Source organism: Aotus nancymaae, unplaced genomic scaffold, assembly GCF_030222135.1.
Source record: "Aotus nancymaae isolate 86718 unplaced genomic scaffold, 86718_ANA_hifiasm-v0.15.2.pri h1tg000004l, whole genome shotgun sequence".
Taxonomy (NCBI): Eukaryota; Metazoa; Chordata; class Mammalia; order Primates; family Aotidae; genus Aotus; species Aotus nancymaae.
The window spans coordinates 56,417,872-56,441,166 of record NW_026988415.1 but is presented as its reverse complement, the minus strand read 5'-3'; positions in this window follow the sequence as shown (position 1 = coordinate 56,441,166).

The following is a 23,295-nucleotide window of genomic DNA, read 5'->3' as shown; positions in this document are numbered from 1 at the left end:
AGCATCACCTAACAAAATGTTAGGAATGCAAGTTCTTGGGCCCCCTTACTCAGTCTCTGAGGATGAGACACAGGTGGTTCTGACAACTGAGAATCACTGTACAGAATATACTGATGAGGAGTTTCTGCTCCTTAGCTCAGCTAAATCGGGATCTTGTCTCATGACCAGGAAGAAATAGGCACACAGACACAATGAACGATGAGGAGGGTAGACTTTATTAAGTGGAAGGAAAGTACTCAGTAAAGAGAGGTGTTCTGCACACAGGCTTCCACCTCACAAATTTGAATACCATGCCACCACACATGAGTTGCCAAGGGAAGCCTCCTCCCCACATAAGGTGCAAATTCCTGGTGGTTTAACCCTATTCTCTCAGGGCACATGCCGACCCTTAGTGTGAGCCACTCTGCATTGAATTATTTCCCTTACTATGCATGTGTTAAGGGACGGAATTTTTGACAGTGGGCATGTTTAGGCAAGCCCCTGTGCACAACGATCTGGGCATGTCGAAGATTCTTTGGGGGCCATTCCCTATCTGTTGCATGCTGACAACCGAGAGATGCTAGGCATTTGTCAGCTTCCTGCCTCTATCGTTCCCGCTTGTAAAGAGGTACATCCAATTGTGTTAGAATAGGGATGAAGACTGATCTTAACTGCTTCCTGCTGACAGGAGGCACTGTTTTGGGAAGACCACAGTTAGATCTCCCTCAGAGGCCTATCTAAGGGTCCCCAGTAAAAAGGGCCATCATCTGAGGCATTGGTTGCATGACACTTTAGAGTTTGTTGAAGGTGACAAGAGACAAACCGGGTAATTAGAAGACATGCATCAAAATAAAACAAAAAGAGGTGGGTAAGGACAGCTCAAAAATCCCAATACTGATGGCACACCCGGATAACTGTTGGCTACAGTTATACCTGCTAAGATTTGGGTGCATGGGGCTTGGCTTTGATTAGCTCCCTTGGTCTTATTTTCCCATATAAAGAAATATCCAGGTTATGGACAATCTATTTACTCCTATCACCTGGCAGGATTTGTAGGATAATTGCCCAGAACAAGAATATTGATCCAGACTTTTACATTACCCATCCCTTCTGTTTCTTCCGATATCTGACACATTCATGAAAATAAGTGATCCATGTTGATGCCAATCCATGAAAATAAGCAGAGTTAGTTTAAAATGTGAGCAAAAAACTTAAAAACAACTGAGTTTAGAATTTAATGACAAATGTATGATAAGTTTTGAAACTTATGACACAGTGGCATGGTCTCAGCTCACCGCAACCTCCACCTCTCGAGTTCAAGTGATTCTCCTTCCTCAGCCTTCCTAGTAGGTGGATTACAGGTGTACACCAACATGTTCAATTAACGTTTGTATTTTTAGTAGAGACGAGGTTTCTCCATGTTGACCAGACTGGTCTTGAAATTCTGGCTTCAAGGGATCCGCCCGCCTCAGCCTCCCAAAATGCTGGGATTACAGACATGAGCCACAACGTCTGGTCCATTCTGTTAACACTTGTTCTGCTTGATATTTCTGAACATTTCAGCTATTCGTGAGTCCTATGTGTTTTTCTTTATTCCAATGTCATGATCTCTAAAGTTATCAGAAACCTGCATTTGAGAGCACCTGTCAAAGTCTTATAGGTGATTATAAACCATGTTTTGAAGATAATAGAAATGAGACAATTGTCTGTGAATAACAAAATGTCCAGGGTAGTGACAGTTACGATGCTGTCTTTTTTTAAAGGCTCGTGAATTTCTCTTTCAGTTATGTCAAGCTGATAGAGCCGCTACCAAAATGAGGTCTTTTTGGAGTAAGCAAAATCAATGTTTGTGGCTTCCCTTCAAATATAAATATAGTTTAAAAATTCCACTTTGCCATTTAGGCTGGTATGAACATGTGTTCATATATATAGTTAGGTATTCAAAGATAGTCACTCATTTTACACATATTTTGAGAAAATATACACAAATTTTTATATGTACCTCACAAAAATATCTACCTCTTTTTTATATATTAAAATTACAATATTAAATATTAACAATCTGCTGCAATATTAAGATAAATGATATATAACTTGATAGATATTATTGCATAAACAAGTTCACTTGAAATCTTATTAGTATAGGTTAAATAGAAATTTGAGCTTAAACAGAAATTGATTGCAGTTCATAATTACCAACAATTCTCTTGTACTTTATTCCCTGAGTGTAAATTAGGCTGCAAACAAGACAGCTCTGTCAGAGGAACTCATAAGTACCAAGCCTCTGGTTTAATAAATAAGCACATTCCAAGTTGACAACCACTTATAATTACGGAATAATTATGGACATACAGAGCGTCTCCCACCAAGTCTGCCAAATGTCCAGATGTCCTAAGAATGTAGACCTCTGTACTTAAATTAATGAGCAAGCGTAGGTTAAAAGGTAAATAGTCATCAATATGATCATTGATGACACTCATAGCCCCTACCTTTAGTGAGCATGTAGACATATTCCAATTTTAATTATAGATCCCTACAGTTTCTTTTAAGTAGAGACACTAACAAAGGATCGGGTGTTCCTTCTCCTACTTTCTGAGGACTCCCCACTTTGTAGCAGAATAGTTTCTAATCAAATTGCTTCATTTGCTGTGCTTTGTGACTCGGTGTGAATTCCTTCCTGCATGAGATCCACGAACCTTCTCTTGGGGAATGAATTGGGACCATCATTTTAGGCAACACCTCTAGAAACTGCACTGACTAATTTGTGAGTACATTAAAGCAGAGTGGTTTTTCTTTTTTCTTTTCTTTCTCTCTCTCTCTCTCTCTCTCTTTCTTTCTTTCTTTTTTTTGGGGGGGTGGAGTCTGGTTCTGTTGCCCAGGCTGGAGCACAGTGGCACGATCTTGGCTCACTGCAACCTCCGACTCCCAGGTTCAAGCAATTCCCCTGCCTCAGCCTCCTGAGTAGCTGGGATTACAGGTGCCCACCACCAAGCCCATCTCATTTTTGTATTATTAATAGAGATGGGGTTTCACCATGGTGGCCAGACTCGTCTCAAACTCAGATGATCCGCCTGCCTTGGCCTCCCAAAATGCTGGGATTACAGGTGTAAGCCACCATGCCCAGCCAAAACAGAGTGCTTTTACAGTGAGTTTCATAGAACTATATCCTTCTATTAGAACTATTAGGATTTTATGGGATACTTACAAGTAGCAGTGATAATTCGGTTTTGAAATTTGAATAAAAACCAAATCACTTCAGTTATACCCTAGCCATACACTGACACAAGTATAAAAATATTTACCTCTGTAGGTTCATCTCTGCACAATTTCTCAATTAATGAAAGTAAAACTTTGAAGTATATTAAATGTTTTTTTTTTTTTCATGAATACACAGGAGTTTTGAATGAGATCATGGCCTCAGTCTCAGGGCATCTGAAGTCATAACCTGTGCATATGCTGCAGGCAGCCTTCTGTCTAACTTCTACTGGGTAAATTTCATTTAACCAACTGAGCTTCTATCTCAGTTTGTGCTTCCCAGTTCCCTAAATTACTAATTCTCTCCCAGGGCATTTATTTATCTTTTCTATACCAGGGATCTTCTTCCTGTACCATCTGTTACAGTTCTTTTTGGAAATACAGTATTTTTTTACACCGAAAAATGAAGGACCAAAACAAATCAAAGAAGCCTAGAATCCTTTTGGCCTATCCTTTAGCCCTTTACTACCACCATGTTCTTCATTTTCCCCACACTCCTTTGGAATCATTTGTATATTGATAGTAAACTGGATGTGAATTCATTTTCTGCAGCCCCTGCAGATTCAAATTTGCAATGTTAATCACTCCTTGTGGGAATACAGCCAAACTGTTCCTGGATTACTCTCTTTGTTCTGAGCGGAAGGAACTAGGCCACGATACCTGGCACGTTGCATGTGATATGTCATTGAATTGATCAATAATGCTATCTAGGAAGGTGTGTTTGTCTGTTATGTTTTTGAAATGAGGAAACCAAGACCTGGAAATATGAGATAAGTTTCCCAAAGTCCACAGAGACTAAGTGGAAGATACTGGATTCAGACTTATATTTTGGGGTCCAAAAATCCATGTGCTTTGTATATAACAGCCAACTTTCTGAGTTACAAAAATCTGGATATAGAAAATACAAAATGGCCAATTTTTATAACTCTTCTTCTCAATTTATTGAATATTCTAATTATACTAATATTCATTTGGGGCTGCTGCTATTGTTATTGTAACTGTTTGAGGAAAGGAAATGGGGTATTGAATTTAATTATTTCAGTATTATAATGAGACAGCCAAACTTGAGGACAGAAAGCAAAGAAGAATAACATATACAAATGATTCAAAGAGAGTAGGCATATTGTTACTCTCTATTATCACATGGACGATTACTTAATTCTTACATCTGGAAAACCAAGAGCCCCCATACCTCCCATACCTCATGATGTTCCCTTGGTGTTAGGAAACAGTGTGTTGCACTGTCAACACTTTCTTGAATGTAGACCTTTGATTTCCTAGTCTTTTTTAGGAAATCAGAGTACCCATCCCTTTATGGGTACTGAGCTTTATTTCTTATTTTGTTAGTAGCCCAAAACATTTTGTACACAGAATTAGTAACTCATCACCTCTCAAAAAGTCAGACATATGAAAGAAGTATAGCTGTCTGTTCAATAGTGCTCTTTTTAAGTTGGTTACTTGGTTACAGTTGCAAAGAACTTTCTATGGAAATCAGTAGTTAGTGGCTTTGGTCATACTGATTTAATAATTTTGACTAGGTTACTAAATTATCATTTGCTGTAATTCAGCAAGTTGTACTGAAACTCCTTTGTGAGTATATATACAGCTTTAAAAACCAGGTTAACAGTGAATTTGCTAAATATAATAATTGCTATACTCATATAGGTGCAATGTTAAAAGAAAATAATGGTTATTACAGATCAAGATTGAGTACTGAGTAGAAAACTTATACCTCCAACCTGGAAACCAATCCAGCACAGTCTACATAGGCTCTAGAGCTAGGAGATAGTACTTAGGGAGGAGGAATGGAAGAGGATTTTAAAATCCAAAGGCCATCTACCTATCTTCCTGAAGAAAGCAATCTAAAAGCCATTAGGTGGGGCCAAACAAGGCTGTCATCTGGGCAATTTTGGGAGTGAGAGAGGAGCCATGCAGAGATCTGACCTAGAGTATTGGGATCCATGCATGGTGATGAGGACAAAATGGTACTGGGTACTGGTGCCACATACTGGGCAAAGAGGCTGTAATGTGTGGTGGGTGGACAAGGGGTAGAATGTGAGAAGTAGTGACTGGAGATTGTTTATACAGAGAGCAGATTAAGCAAACAAGTAAATATATTTAAGATAACAGTGGCCATGGTTTTCATTGTCAGAAAAGGCAGTTACAGATATGAAAAGGCAGAACATTAGAATGAAGACTGTGATTTTGTACTGAGAATAAAGTTACTGGCATAAGCTCTAATCTTCTTCAATATTTAAAGAGAAGTAGAGGTAGATATAAGTTTAGGTACATGTGTGTTTGCACATATATAAGTTTAGGTGCATGTGTGTTTGCACATACGTATATTTCCTACCGTTGCCTGGGAATGCTGCTACTTAATAGCAATGAGCATACCTCAGCCCAGATTTTGCTTTCTAAATGCCATTGTCTACTGACAGAAAGAAGGGTTTATTGGAAACCATGGTTAATTTCAAAACTGAGATGGGGGAAAAAAAAAAAACTAAGATGAGCCTGGGACATTTTGTTATGCTAGAAAGCAAAGAAGTACTCAAATAATGATAGGAGCATGTCAAGAGAATATAGGAGCCTGTTTGAAGGAGCTTCACTGCCAAATTATGTATAATTTGAGAATCAAAATAAATAATGATTATAATAAATTTAACCCATTGAATAAAAATTCATGAGCCCATAGTGATATAAATAACTAAATTAATAAATTAATCAGAGAGGGAAAATCTCATTTTTAGCAGCATAAGATCAACTAGTGGAAATGTAGGCATAATATTGGAAGTGAAAATCACTTTTTACTGCCGTGATATTAACAATTATTTCAGCCCAAATTTTAAAACTAGTGGAGAAAGTTTTCAAAACGGTTAAGGTATTTCAATGGTATTAATGCGTCTCCCCACAAAACATCTGTTCATTACAAAAGAAAAAAGAAAAAATAACTTTACAGTAGACAAAACTGGCAGATATCACCTTAATCAAGTAAGTAAAAGGAACATTATCAAGAATGGGATAAATCAAAATTCTGTGCACTGAAGATGAACTAAGAAGAGTGAGAAAAATATGACTTTAGTAATTTTTCAGCCAAAAATGTATAACTTGAATCACACAAACCCAAATTAAGGGACTGCATTAATCTTCTAGGGTTGCCATCACAAATTTTCAAACCTTGGTAGCCTAACTCAGAAGAAATTTATTCTCTCACAATTCTGAAGGCTAGGAAGCCTGAAATCAAGGTGTCAGCAGAGGCATGCTTTCTCAGAAGGCTCTAGAGAAGAAGTTATTCTTGCTTGCTTCAAATTCCAGTGGCCCCAAGCAATCTTTGGTGTTCCTTGGCTTATAGACCCTTCACTCCAATCACTGTTACCATCTTTGCATAGCCTGCTTCTGTGTCTTTGTGTGACTTTTTCTCTTCTCATATGGAATTAGAACCCATCCTAATACAGTATGATCTCATCTCAATCCTGAAGTCATTACATCTTCAAAAATCTTATTTTCAAATAAGGTCACATTTTGGGGTTCCCATTGAACATGAATTTGCAGGGGGACACTATTCAACCCACTATCGAGACTTTCTACAAAATTTCTGACCTGTAATCTTCCAATGTGCAAAGGTAATGAGCATCACAGAAAGATTTAGAACTCTTCCAAATAAAGGAGACTAAAGAGACATGCCAATAAAGAAAACAAAAATATTGTTTTTCAAAATGTTGGGGATTATTAAAGACACTTGAAAATGCAGGGGAACATTCTGCCTCAGTATTAATATGCCTGCTGGTAGGACATAAATCTTCCCTTGCTGAAGACAGCACTTGCTTATCTGCCCAGAGAAGGCACTAGAAGCACCAGAGAAATATGGAACCTGATTTTACTATATTTACACATTTTCCTGCAATTTAAAAGACTGGAACTGCTCTACCCTTTGTCTTCTCACTATGTAGGATTTATCACTCTTTGTTAAAATACTATTTAATTAAGGCCCTTAAGCCACTGCTTTGAGAGAGAAATACTTTTTAACTGTGGCCTCTCTCATATTATGGGTATAGCACACATTAATGATCTTTACTTGTGTTTCTTTTATTAATTGGACTTTTATTAATTTTCTTGTGTCTCAGATAAGAAATCCAAAAAGGAAATGAAAGAAATTGTTTTCTCTCTTACACCAACTAAATGTAACACTTGAATCTAAATTGGATCTCTCTATTATTAAGGGTATTATGGAGACAACTGATGAAACTTGAATGAAATCTGAAGACAGATGATAGTAAAGTATCAGTTTTAATTTCCTGATTTCTATAGTTATATTGTGTTTATGTAGGAAAATGCCTCTGCTTGTAGAAATTTCATACTAACACATTCAGGAATAGTGAGGCATTATGCTGGTATTATGTTGTATTTTATTTGCAATGCTTTCATAATTTTATAGTTATATACATTTCCAAAAAAGAAAAAAAACTAAAACCAGAAACTGTCCCTTTCTCATTTTAGGGGAACAATCATTCTAAGTGCTATTGATTGCTTGGTGATAAAGTATTTGTCAGTAAGATCAGAAGTCTGAAAGATGGTTGCATACATGTGAGGTAATTTTGAAGCTTATGGCATCAAAATGCCTCTGGTATTTATACATTTAGCTTTCATGATTTGTATGTTAGATGCTCAAATTGAAAATATATTACCTAGTCATGGCTATAGCAGTGTCATCAAACTAAGCTGGACAGTTCAGAGTTTATCAATAGCCTTTGATAAGTGGCAAAGGTTTCAGGTAAGATCTAGAAAAAAAAAATCTTGCCATGTGGCCATTTAAATTACATATATGTACAGCATTTTATTTTATATAAAATAATTTTCATCATTTATAACTTTTTTCTATAGAGAATTGGAAGCCCGGATGGGTGCAGTGGCTCATGCCTGTAATCCCAATACTTTGGGAGGCCAAAGTGGGCAGATCACAAGGTCAGGAGTTCAAGACCAGCCTGGCCAACATAGTGAAATCCTGTCTCTACTAAAGATATCAAAATTAGCCAGGTGTGGTATCATGTACCTGTAATCCCAACTACTCACGAGGCTGAGGCAGGAGAATCACTTGAACTCAGGAGGCGGAGGTTGCAGTGAGCCAAGATGGTGCCACTGCACTACAGCCTGGGTGACAGAGTGAGACTCTGTCTAAAAAGAAAAAAAAAAGAATTGGAAGCCTGTTAAACTGAAAAGAGGATAAGTGGTTACAGACCCAGTAACAATAAGTAGTATTTAGTATTGAAATATTTTCTCAAGATTTAAAAATTATTTCTGAACATCTATGATTTTCTTACCTTTGAAACATTTTTGTTAAGAATACCCATAAAATAAAAAGAGAAATAAAATATTGTAAATGTTAAAATGAATTTTACTTTGTTCTACTCAAGTATCTTCCTTTTGTATATATCATTATATTCATTTTTTATTTCTGTGGATGATTTTATCAACCTTTAATAAACATTTCTGCTCATTACATAGTCTTTTTATTAAGCCTTCCATTAAGTCCAGCATTCACTTACTTGTAAAATAGGCAGTAATTTAAGTTTTAATGGATTTGAATATGAATAAAAGGAGTAATTCTTTCTCTTAAAGGAATCTCCCAGAGAAACAAGTTAAAACAAAGTCTACCCACATGGTTTTCCAATGAATAGGACTAACAAGTTGTTTAAAAAGTACATATAAATTAGGAAAAATTTTTTGTCTATATTTTCCTTGGCAACAAAATGAATTGCTACTAAATCTTTTTCACATTACCACAGTCCTTCCAAAGTACTCCCAATGATATACACACAAAGTGCATTTCATTAAAAAAATAAATAAATGTATTTATACACAAACACAGAAGCAGCCTCATATTTTGACAAAAGGTCACACAGTTCATTAATTGTAACTTACAAACAATGTAGTCTATATAAAATGTGTATTATTTTCCAGTTTGTGGCTTGTCTTTCACAGAGCAGTTTTTAATTGGAATAAAATCCAACTGTATCATTTTTTGTTTCATGAATACATCTCTAGAGACTTACTAGAGACTATTGGCAAACCTAAGGTCACCTAAATTTTCTTTTGTTACCTTCTAGAATGTTTAAAGTTTTTTTTTTTGTTTTACATTCAGGACTATGACACATTTCAAATTAATTTTTGTGAACATTGTAAGGTCTGTTAGAGAAGGGGAATATTTCTTTTTATTGATTACTAGGTTCATAGCTGAGGACCTTATGACAAAAGACATATTATCCAGAGAAAAGCATACAAATTTATTTGCCCTGCTTCTAGGTCTTTTGTGCTTTCATACAAATTTGAAATTGTTATGTTACAATCTATAAAATACCTTCCTTGGATTTTGATTGGGATTACACTGAATCTATAGAGTTAGTTGGGAAGAACTGGTATCTTGACAATATTGAATCTTTCAACTTATAAACACAGCATATTTCTCCATTTATATATCATTTGATAATTTTCATAAGGGTTTATAGTTTTACACATATATATTCAATACATATTACATTAGATTTATACATAAGTATCACATTTTCTAGATTCTGTTGCAAATGATACTATTATCTTCTCATTTTAAATTCAAATTTTTATTGCTGTTATATAGGAAATTAATTGATTTTTGGATATTAACCTTATAACCTGTGACATTGCTACACTTGCTTATTAATTACAGGAGTAATTATATTGAATTTTTGATATTTTCTATCTCAGATAGTCTGAAAATAAATACAGCTTTATTTCTTTCTAATCCATATATATTTTACTATGTTTCATTCTTTATTACAATCATGAGGACTTCTGGTAAAATGTTGAATAAGAAATTTGAGCCCCCTCATCCCCCTCACTCTGGTTCAGATACTGTGATTCTCTCATGCCCTGTGCAACCCACAGACCAGGAGATCTCCAATGGGCTGAAGGCTGCTGCAAGTTACCAACACAGATCTGAGCAGCAGCTCCGGCAGATGCCGTGGCTTGTCAGCACAGATCTGGATGAACATTTTGACTAGCACCGAGAGCGCCTGCCACATGAAGCTACCTGCTCTCCAGAAAGCAGGAGAGCTGAAAGCAGGGAGGCAGGTGATACAGCTGGGCAGATCCCACCCGGGTCCCAGCCCCCAAAAGATCAGCAAACTGAAGCCCTCTTGCCTGAGAGTTTCGCAGCCAGCACATCAGTTCCAGCTCAATCCAGGATGATCAATGTTGTTGGGGGGAAGGGCGTCCACCATTGCTGAGGCAGATCTAACCCTACCTGTGTAAACAAAAGCCAGAGGAAGCTTAAACAGCAACCGGAGTGAGTCCGTGACAGCCCAGCAGCACCTCTGCAGGCAGACAAGGGACAGACTGCCTCCTCAAGCAGCTCCCTGACCCCTGTATAACCAAAAAGATGCCTCATACAGGAGAGCTCTGGTGCTCGCCTGGTGGGTACCCTTCTGGTATGAAGCTACCAGAGGAAAGATCAGGCAGCAATACCTGCTGATCTGCAACCCCCACAGGTGATTCCCAGGCAAGCAAGGTCTAGAGTGGACGTCCAGCACTCCTGCAGCAGAGGGACCTGACCGTTAGAAGGAAAACTGAAAAACAGAAAGAAATAGCATCAACCTCAACAGAGGATGTCCACTCAGAGACCCCATCTGAAATAATCAACTTCAAAGATCAAAGGTAGATAAATCCATGAAGATGGGAAGAAACCAGCACAAAAAGGATGAACTCATCAAAGACCAGAACGCCTCTCCTCCTCCAAAGGATCACAACTTCTCACCAGCATGGGAACAAAGCTGGATGGAGAATGAGTCTGACGAATTGACAGAAGCAGGCTTCAGAAGGTGAATAATAACAAACTTCTTTGAGCTAAAGGAACATATTCTAACCCAATACGAGGAAACTAAAAACCTTGAAAAAACATTAGACAAAATGCTAACTAGAATAACAAGCTTCAAGAAGAACATAAACAACTTGATGGAGCTGAAAAACAAAACAGGAGTACTTCACAAAGCATACAGAAGTTTCAACAGCCAAATCAATCAAGCAGAAGAAAGGATATCAGAGATTGAAATTCAACTCAATGAAACAAAACAAGAAGGCAAGATTAGAGAAAAAAGAGTGAAAAGAAATGAAGAAAGCTTCCAAGAAATACGGGATTATGTGAAAAGACCTAATCTAAGCTTGATCAGTGTACCTGAATGTAATGGGGAGAATGAATCCAAGCTGGAAAACACTCTTCAGAATATTATCGAGAAGAACTTCCCCAACCTACCAAGGCAGGCCAATATTCAAATCCAGGAAATAAAGGGAACACCACAAAGATATTCCTCAAGAAGAGCAACCCCAAGACACATAATCATCAGATTCACCAGGGTAAAAATGAAGGAAGAAATGCTAAAGGCAGCCAGAGAGAAAGGTTGGGTTACCCACAAAGGGAAGCCCATCAGACTCACAGTGGATCTCTCAGCAGAAGCTCTACAAGCCAGGAGAGTGGGGTCCAATATTCAACATGCTTAAAGAAAAGAACTTTCAACCCAGAATTCCATATCCAGCCAAACTAAGCTTCATAAGTGAAGGAGAAATAAAATCCTTTATGGACAAGCAATTGCTGAGAGATTTCATCACCACCAGATCTGCCTTACAAGAGCTTCAGAAGGAAACAGTAAACATGGAAAGGAACAACCAGTGCCAGCCACTGCAAAAACGTACCAAATGGTAAAGACCAATGACGCAATGAAGAAACTGCATCAACTAACAGGCAAGACAACCAGTCGGTAACAAAATGGCAGAATCAAATTTACACAAAATAATATTAATGTTAAATGTAAACAGCTTAAATACCCCAGTTAAAAGACACAGACTGGCAAACTGGATAAAAACCAAGATCCATTGGTATGCTGTATTCAGAAGACTGACACACATAGACTCAAAATAAAGGGATGGAAGAACATTTACAAAGCAAATGCAGAGCAAAAAAAAGCAGGAGTTGCAATCCTAGTCTCTGATAGAATGGACTTTAAACCAACAAAGATCAAAAGAGACAAAGAAGGGCAATATATAATAGTAAAAGGATTAGTGCAACAAGAAGAGCTAACGATCCTAAATATATATGCACCAATACAGGAGCACCCAGATACATAAGGCAAGTTCTTAATGACCCACAAAAAAACATAGACTTCCATACAATAATAGTGAGAGACTTTAACACTCCACTGTCAATATTAGACAGATCAATGATGCAGAAAATCAACAAGGATATCAAGGACTTGAACACAGATCTGAACCAAGCGAACCTAATAAACATCTTCAGAACTCTCCACCCCAAATTCACAGAATATACATTCTTCTCAGCACCACTTCACATTTACTCTAAAACTGGCCACATAATTGGAAGTAAATCACTCATCAGCAAATGAAAAAGAACGGAAATTAAAACAAACAGTCTCTCAGACCACAGTGCAATCAAATTAGAGCTCAGGATTAAGAAACTTGCCCAAAACTGCTTAACTACATGAAAACTAAACAAATTGCTCCTGAATGACGACTGGATAAACAATGAAATGAAGGCAGAAATAAAGATGTTCTTTGAAACCAATGAGAATGAAGACACAACATACCAGAATCTCTAGGATACATTTAAAGCAGTGTCTAGAGGGAAATTTATAGCAATCAATGCCCACATGAGAAGTGAGGAAAGATCTAAAATTGACATCCTATCATCAAAATTGAATGAGCTAGAGGAGCAAGATCAAAAAAAAGTCAAAAGCTAGCAGAAGACAAGAAATAATTAAGATTAAAGTAGAACTGAAGGAGATAGAGACACAAAAATCCCTTCAAAAAAAGATCAACAAAATAGACTGCTAGCCAGACTAAGAAAAAAGAAAAGAGAGAAGAATTGAATAGATGAAATAAAAAATGATAAAGGGGAGATCACCACTGATCCCACAGAAATACAAACTACCATCAGAGATTACTACAAACAACTCTATGCATATAAACCAGTAAACCTGGAAGAAATGGATAAATTCTTGGACACTTACACCCTCCCAAGACTAAACTAGAAAGAAGTTGAAACCCCGAATAGACCAATAACAAGGGCTGAAGTTGAGGCAGCAATTAATAGCCTACCAACTAAAAAAAGTCCAGGTCCAGACAGGTTTACAGCCAAATTCTACCAGACATACAAAGAGGAGCTGGTACCATTCCTTCTGAAACTGTTCCAAACAATACAAAAAGAAGGAATCCTCCCTAACTCATTTTATGAGACCAACATCATTCCGAAACCAAAACCCAACAGAGACACAATTGAAAAAGAAAACTTCAGGACAATATCCATGATGAACATCGATGAAAAAATATTTAACAAAACACTGGCAAACCAAATGCAACAGCATATCAAAAAGCTTATCCATCAGAATCAAGTGGGCTTCATCCTGGGGATGCAAGGCTGGTTCAACATACACAAATCTATAAACGTAATCCATCACATAAACAGAACCAAAGGCAAAACCACATGATCATCTCAATAGATGCAGAGAAGGCTTTCAACAAAATTCGACAGCCCTTTATGCTGAAAACTCTCAATAAACTAGGTATCTATGGAACATATCTCAAAATAATAAAGGCTATTTATGACAAACCCACAGCCAATATCATACTGAACAGGCAAAAACTGGAAACATTCCCTTTGAAATCTGGCACTAAACAAGGGTGCCCTCTCTCACCACTCCTATTCAATATAGCATTGAACGTTCTAGCCAGAGCAATGAGGCAAGAAGAAGAAGAAAAAGGTATTCAATTAGGAAAAGAGGAAGTCAAATTGTCTCTATTTATAGACAACATGATTGTATATCTAGAAGACCCCATCATCTCAGCCCAAAATCTCCTTAAGCTGATAAGCAACTTCAGCAAAGTCTCAGGATACAAAATCAATGTGCAGAAATCACAAGCATTCCTATACACCCGTAACAGACAAACAGAGAGCCAAATCATGAGCAAACTTCCATTTACAATTGCCACAAAAAGAATAAAATACCTAGGAATACAACTAACAAAGGATGTAAAGGACCTCTTCTAGGAGAACTACAAGCCACTGCTCAAGAAAATAAGAGAGGACACAATCTACCCATCTGACAAAGGGCTAATATCCAGAATTTACAAAGAACTAAAGCAGATTTACAAGAAACAAACAAACAAACTAATTCAAAAGTGGGCGAAAGATATGAACAATTTTCAAAAGAGGACATCTATGAGGCCAACAAACATATCGCTTAACATTTTCCATTAAAATCAACGAAATTTGAAAAGAAACATCAGGCAATGCACAGAAAGTAGTTACACATATAGTTGCTATTTATCCAAATACATCATTAATCACTTACAATTTGATAGTATAAATATAACCATTAAAAGGCAGAGATTGACAGAGTGGGTAAAAAATGTCAACTGTGGTCAGGTGCTGTGACTCACCCCTGTAATCTCAGCACTTTGGGAGGCTGAGGTGGGTGGATCACCTGAAGTCAGGAGTCCAGCTTGGCAACATGGTGCAACCCTGTCTCTACTAAAAATATAAAAAATTAGCTGGCCATGGTGGCAGGCACCTACAATCCCAGCTACTCTGGAGGCTGAGGCAGAAGAATCACTTGAATCCAGGAGGTGGAGGTTGCAGTGAGTCACGATTGCACCATTGCACCCCAGCCTGGGCAACAAGAGCAACACTCTGTCTCAAAACAAACAAAACAAAACAAAACAACAAAAAAAAGTTGACTGTATGAGGTTTACAAAGAATCTACTATATATATATATATATAAAAGAGATTAGAAACATATACTATGCTGCCACTAGTCAAAAGAAAGCTGGAGTAGCTATATTAATTTCAGGAAAAGCAGATCTGAGAATGAGAAAAAATTATCAGAACAAAGAGAGTAGGTATTATATAAAAATTAAAGGATCCATTCTCCACTAAGAGGTTAAAATTCTAAGCATCATTACACGTAATGAAAATATGTCAGGCAAAAACTGATGGAATTGCAAAAAGAAATAGATAAATACAAAATAATTGGAAATTTCAGCAGTCATCTTTTAGTAGCTAATAGATAAAAGAAGCAGAATATGTTTAAGGGGTAGTTGAAATTCATAGCATCATTAGTCAACTAGATCTAATTTATGGTTTGTAATACTTCATCAAACACTGGTAGACTATATAGACTATATATGCTTTTAATCTTCTATTTAACTGGTCACCATGATACACCACATTCTACACTACAAAACACATCCTAACACATTTTTAGAAATAGAAATAATACAAGGTATGTTCTTAAATCACAGTGGAATTAAATTATAAATAAGTGATTAAAAGAAAATCACCAAATATTGGAAATAAAACTACACATTTCTAACACGTGGGTCAAAGAAGAAACCTCAAGGTAAATTTTAAAATATGTTGAATTAAATTAAAACCAAAATATAATGTACCAAAATTTGTTATAAGCACTAGAGCAAGGAGGAGAGATTTAATGCCTCTATTAGAAAGGGAGACAAAACTAAAATAAACAATTTAAGCTTCTGCCTTAGTAAACTAGAGAAAGAAAAGCAATTTATGCTGAAAACAAGCAGATTAAAATAAATCATAATTAGATAAATAAATGAAATTGAAAACAGGAAATCAAGAGAGAAAAGCAATAAAAACAAGGGCTGTTTTTTTGAAAAGATCAATATAATTGATCAAACTTTAGCCAAGCAACCCAAGACAAAAAGAGAGAAGATAAAAAATTATCAGTATTAGAAATAATAATGAGGTCATCACTACTGATCCCACAGACATTCAGAGGATAATATAGGAATTCTATAAGCACCTGTGTATTAGATAAACTTCTCAAGAAAAACAGAACCAACAAGGTGTGTGTGTGCGTGTGTGTGTGTGTGTGTGTGTGTGTGTGTGTGTGTGTGATCTATGATATATAGAGAGACTGATTTTACAAAATTGACTCACACAATTTTGGAGGCTTGACATGTCCAAAAACTGCTGGGTAAGCTGGCAGAGTGAAGACCCAGAAAAGAGTTGCAATTGATGTCCAAAAGCAGCCTACTGGCAGAATCCCCTGTTCTTTGGAGAAGGTCAGTCTTTATCTATTAAGGCCCTCAACTGATTGTTTCAGACCCGTTCATATTATGAAGTATAATCTGCTTTACTCAAAGTCTACCAATTTAAATGTTAATCTCATTTTTTAAATATTCACAGAAACATCTAAAATAATGTTTGTGTCAATATCTCAGTACTATAGCCTAGACAAGCTGACACATAAAAGTAGCCATCATAAACCGTATGGACTGAAATTTGATAATTTAGATAAAATGGACCAATTGCTTTAAAGACACAAACTACCAAACACCCTCACATGGAGAAAGAGCCTGAATAACCCTAGTGGTTAAATAAGATATATTTTTAATTAATAACATTCTAAAAAAGAAATTACCAGGGTTAGATGATTTTACCAGTGAATTCTAGCAACACTTAGAAAAGATACAAATCCTCCACTACCTCTGCAAGAAAATAGAAGCAAAGAGAATACTCATTCTATGAGATCAGCATTACGTTAATACCAAACTTAGTTAAAGATATTACAAGAAAGGAAAACTATAGACCCGTATTTTATGAACATAGATAAAAAAATACTCAACAAAATATTAGCAAATCAAATCTAACAATATATAAAAGAATTATATATTACAACCAAGTGGCATTTAGTCCAGGTATGCAAGATGTATTCAACATTCAAACATCAATTGATGTATTCCACTGCATTAACAGATTAAACAAGAAAAATCATATGATTATCTCAACTGACGCTGGAAAAACATTTGACAAAATGCATGAATACATCATTACTGGTAAAAATTCAGCAGACTAGAAACAGAGGAGAAGTTTTCAATTTTATGAAGAAACATTATAAAAATTCCCCAGTTAAGAATACTTGATTGTGAGAAACTACACACTTTTTCCATTAGTTTAGAAATAAAACAAAAATGTTGTGCTTCAAATTTCTTTCTTTCTTTTTATTTATTTATTTTTTATTTCAGGCTTTCAACTGACTAGTTCAAGACCAGCCTGACCAATGTGGGAAAACCCCATCTCTACTAAATATACAAAATTATCTGGGTGTGGTGTCGCATGCCTGTAATCCCAGCTACTCGGGAGGCTGAGGCAGGAGAATAGCTTGAACCTGGGAGGTGCAGGTTGCAGTGAGCCGAGATCACACCATTGCACTCCAGCCTGGGCAACAAGAGTGAAACTTCATCTCAGAAAAAAAAAAGGAAGAAGAAGAAGCAGGGCTCAATGGTATGCTGTCTTTAAGAGGCATGTTTCACATATAATAACACCCATAGACTCAACATAACAGGATGGAGAAATATATATATCAAGAAAATGGAAAACTGTGACAAGCAGGGGTTGCTGTTATAATTTCAGACAAAATAAATGTTAAACCAAAAAACAACAACAACAACAAAGAAGGGCATTAGATAATGGTAAAGGGTTCAGTTCAACAAGAAGAGCTAACTATCCTAAATATATATGTACCCAACACAGAATCACCTAGATTCAACAGCAAGTTCTTAAAGACCCATGAAGAAACTTAGATAAGCACACAATAATAGTGGGAGACTTCAAAATCCCATTGACAGCATTAGACAGACCATTGAGGCAGACTACTAACAATGATACTCAGAACCTGAACTCAACAGTTGACCCAGTGGACGCAATAGATATCTACAAAACTCTCACTCCCAAAACAATACTAAGAAAATAACTTAAGACAATATTATTACCTGGAAATTAAAAACAACGTGCACATGAATGCCTTTTTGGTAAACAGTACAATTAAGGAAGAAATCAAGAAGTTATTTGAAACTAATGAGAACAAAGATACAGTATGCCAGAATCTGTAGGACCACAGCTAAAGCAGTGTTAAGAGGGAAGTGTATAGCACTAAATGCCCACATCAAAAAGTTGCAAATATCTCAAATTAACAATCTAAGATCACACCTAGAAGAACTAGAAAAACAGGAGCAAATCACCCCAAAGCTAACAGAATACAAGAGATAACCAAAATCAAAGCTGAGCTTTAGGAAATTGAGATGAAAAACAAACAAACAAAAAAATCAACTAATCCTAGTCCTAATATCTAAAATGTACAACAAACTTAAATTTACAAGCAAACCAGCAACCCTATTAAAACTGGGACAAAGGACAGGAACAGACACTTTTCAAAAGAAGACATATGCATGGCCAACAAGCATATGAAAAAAATGCTCATCATCACTGATCATTAGAGAACTGCAAATCACAACTACCATGAGATACCATCTCACACCAGTCAGAATGGCTACTACTAAAAAGTAAAAATATGACAGGTGCTGACAAAGTTGCAGAGAAAATGTAATACTTATATACAACTGGCAAGAATGTAAATTAGTTTAGCCTTTGTGGAAAGCAGTTCAGCAATTTCTTGAAGAAATTAAAACAAAATTACCATTTGCCCTAGCAATCCCATTATTTGGTGCATACCTAAAGGAATATGAATCATTCTACCATAAGGACATGTGCATGTGATTGTTCATCACAGCAATACTCACAATAGCAAAGGTATGGAGTCAACCTAAATACCCATCAACAGTCAATTGGATAAAGAAAATGTGGTACATATACACTGTGGAATATTACACAGTAATAAAGAAGCATAAAATTATGTTCTTTGCAGCAACATAAATGGAGCTAGAGGCCATTATCATAAGTGAACTAACACATGAACAGAAAAACAAATGCCACATAGTCTCACTTTTTACGTGGGAGCTAAACATTGAGTACACATGGACACAAAGAAGGGAACAACAGACACTGGGTCCTACTTTGAGGGTGGAGGATAGGAGGAAGGTGAGGATCAAAAGGCTACCTATCAGGTACTGCATTTATTACCTAGGTGATGAAATTATCTGTGCATCAAACTCCTACATTACATAATTTGCCTCTATAACAAACCTACACATGTACCACGGAACGTAAAATAAAAATTAAATATAAATAACATAAAAAAATTCACCTTCAAATATCACTAGATAGTGCTTACTGGCTATTTGTATACCATCCATTATGAAAAAGCTCTTTAAATGTTTTGCCCATTTCCTTTTTGTAAATTAAATAATATTATTAATGGATTTAAGTGTTTAATATATTACAGCTAGAACTCTATTATCATATATATACATATATGTATTTTTTACAAACATTTTCACTTAATTTTCCACATATTCTCTAAGACATCAACATAATTTAATGACCTAGAAAAAATGGATATTTATTTTGAACGATTCATTAGGTGGAAAGAAGTTCAGTGTTCCCAAGTATGGATTGTTGAAACTAAAACAATGTCAGATCACTCTGTGTACATCTTATGTTATTTTTCACATCTGAAGTCGTTGTAAATTTTTTCTAAATTAGGCGTCTGGCGACCATGTGAATTAGACTGCATTTTAAATGACTTGTTAACTAAACTAAAATTGTCTAACTAGACTATATTTATATAAACAGATTCTGAGAGCTACAAGAGACTTCAAAATACATTTTATCCAATAGTTTTTAAACTCTGTGAGATTTCAGCATTTTGTGCTTTTACATAAAAGGCTGTTCCAGTGAGTTAGGGAAAAGCCATGTGTGATAGCACTGAATCCTACATCTCCCATTTCAAAAACAGTAGCTCAACTTTTGTTTCTGCATATATTAGAGGGTTGTATAAGGTTTTATTTAAAAAAAGGAAGCCTTCTGCTGTTAAATTTTGAAAACCATCAGTTTATTTATATTAATTGAGATATAATTCATATACAATATAGCTAACCATTTTAAATTGTACATGTAATTGGCTTTTAGGACAGCTACAAAGTTGTACAGCCATAATCACACATTCATTGCAGAACACCTTTGTCATCCCAAAAGGAAACTCTTTACCCATTAGTAGTCACTCATCCCTGCCATTCCCACCCTCACCCAGACCCTGGCAACAACTAATCTACTTCCTGTTTTAATGGATTTGCTTATTCCAGTCATTTAATGTAAATTGCTAAATGGAATAGATAGCCTTTTGTGTCTAGATTATTTCACTTAACATATTTTCATGGTTTATTCTTATAGTAGCATTTATCAGTACTTCATTCCATTTCATGGTTGAGTAATATTCTATGGTTTGTATAATAAAATGTTTTGTTTATCCATTGTTTAGATGGACATTAGGGCTATTTCCACTTTCTTGTTATTATGAATAATGTGGCCATGAAAAATTGTATATAAAGATATTGGGTAAAAATACGTTTTCAATGTTCTTGGGCATATACCTAGGAGTATACTTGCTGGGCAATATGGTAATGCTATGTTTAATTTTTTAAGGAATTCCTAAATTGTTTTCCAAAGTAGCTGCAAAATTTACCATTCTCACTAGCAACGTATGAGCATTCCAATGTCTCCATATCCTCAAAAACAAATTATAATCTGTTTTTTTATTAGACTCATCGTTATGGCTGTGAAGTTTTGCATTGTAGGTTTGATTTGCATGTTCTCAATGACTAATGATGTTAAGCTTATATTTTGGGCTTACTAGCCATTTGTATAGCTTATTTGAAGAAAAACACTTTATTTTTTTATTAGATTGGCTGCTTATTGTTAAATTATGAATTCTCTATATATTCTATGTAGTAGATCCTTACAAGATATATGGTTTATAGATATTTTCTCCCACTGTGTAAGTTGTCTTTTTATTTCTAGATGCTATTATTCGTATTATAAAGGCCTTTTATTTTAATAAAGCTTTATCTACTTTTTATTTGGTTACTTGTGCTTTCACCAACCTATTCTGACCCTATAATTTTATGTAATGAGTAATTGATGCCAGAGTGATCTAACAAAGCTCATAATTCTATTTAAGATTCTAATTTAATATGACATAAAACTGGTTCTATAAATTATTGAGCCCACATTTCCAGAAGGTTTTTAAGACTTAATATATACTTTCTAACACACAAGTGCTACTGAGAAAAAATTATTTGAACTACCGTGAAAGGGGGCCAAAGACATGCAATCTTATGCCGAAGGCTGAAAAACTAAACTTTATTATTTCAGGACACATTGAACAATTGAAATAGTTATGTGCTATAATTATTATTTTTAAAAAATTCAAGAAACTTTATAAAATATCAAAATTATATACATTATATGTGTATATATAAGAAGAAATTATACACATGCAGTTTTGGATATATGTGCAAAGGAGAAATTATATGATATGTATATATGGACATATATATATTTATATATGCTCATACTTTTCACAAACAACATATGCACTTGGCCTTGCGTATGGTGGGTTTTGCAGCTTTGAGTTTTATATCTGTGAATTCAACCAAATTCAGAAAAACAAATATTCAGCACAATATTCCCACAAAGTTCCAAAAAGCAAAACTTGAATTTGCCACACTCTGAGTACTATCTTGAATCCATGTGAGTGACGTGATGTGTAGGCATTGTATTAGGTATTATAAGTCGTCCAGAAATTATTTAAAGCATATGAGAGGATGTGTGTAGGTTATAGGCAAATACTTCATTGTTCTGTATAAGGAATTGGGCATCCACAGATTTTATTACTTGAGGGCTTCTTTAAACCAATTATTCATAAATACCAAGGGACAACTGTACATTGATGATATAAAAGACAGTATCATCAGTACTTTTTAAATTGTATTGCATAATGAGCCAAATTAAAATATGCATTCTATAAACTCTGCCTTAGGTTGTTGAGAATTTTATAATGACAAGTTTACAAAATTTATAGACTCTGAGGAACTACTATTCATTTCTTCTTTTCCACAGTTGCCTCACAGAGTGTTTTTGTCCAAAATATATATTTAATAAATGTTTGCTAAATTTAATGGAAATTTTACCCAGGCAGGGATGGGCATTCTGTTTTAATGCCAAACAGACATGAAACAAACTTCTTTCACAAAACCCTAATAATAAGCAACAAACATTTTCTTTTTTTGCTTTCTTAGCCCATTTATTTGCCAATACATCTGTAATAGAGATGCACTGTGAGTCAGCTTTACATTTTCCCAGCAATCAGAATCATAGAACAATAGGATTTTAAAGCTGTGTCTTCCTTGTATATAGGTTGTAATTTTCTAACTTTGCATATGTTAGCATTTCACCTGTTATCATCAGTGGAGTTCCCTAGATTCTGTTCCCTTCTGAAATATGATTTCAAAGAAGAGGAACTAACATTTATTTCTTACTGTTTATAAAATGTTTTGCATACCATATCTCATATAAATCGGGAAACCACATTTTCAGATGGGAATAAATATAATTACTATCCCATCCTTACAATTCTGTTGCTAAAGGAAAGTTAATAACTTATCCATATTATTGAGCTCTTCAGTGCCAGAGCTGAGATTCTTACCCAGGTCTGCTTAACTTCAATGCTGATTCTCTTTCCTAACAAACAAGACAAAACAAAATTATTGTTATCTTATAAAGAGTTTATTTCCATTGGAAATATGTCACATAATACAAATTATAGTAGGCCACTATAATTCTTAGATTCAAAAATATGAAATAGACTTTTCCCTCCATATCAGCCGTTCCTACTCCATTTTCCAACATCTTTCATTGTTTTCAAGGTCATATTCACAAATCTTTAAGTTAAAATAATGTTTGTGAAACAAGAATGAAACAAAGAAAGCCAAAAATACCCTAAAAGGTGAATGAATACAGGAAAACACTGCATAACTTGGTAAGGATGAATTTTAATAGTTTATATTGCATAACTTTTAAGATAAAACTATTGCAGAATACAATACTTGTGCACATTGCATTGAATATTTTATGCCAATTACATTAAAGTTTTTTATTCATGTTTTAACCTGCAATCATGCACTAGATCTCAGAAAACTGACAGAAAAAACAAAACAAAAACAAACTGACATGAAATAGACAATTGCTGGTCCCAGTGGTA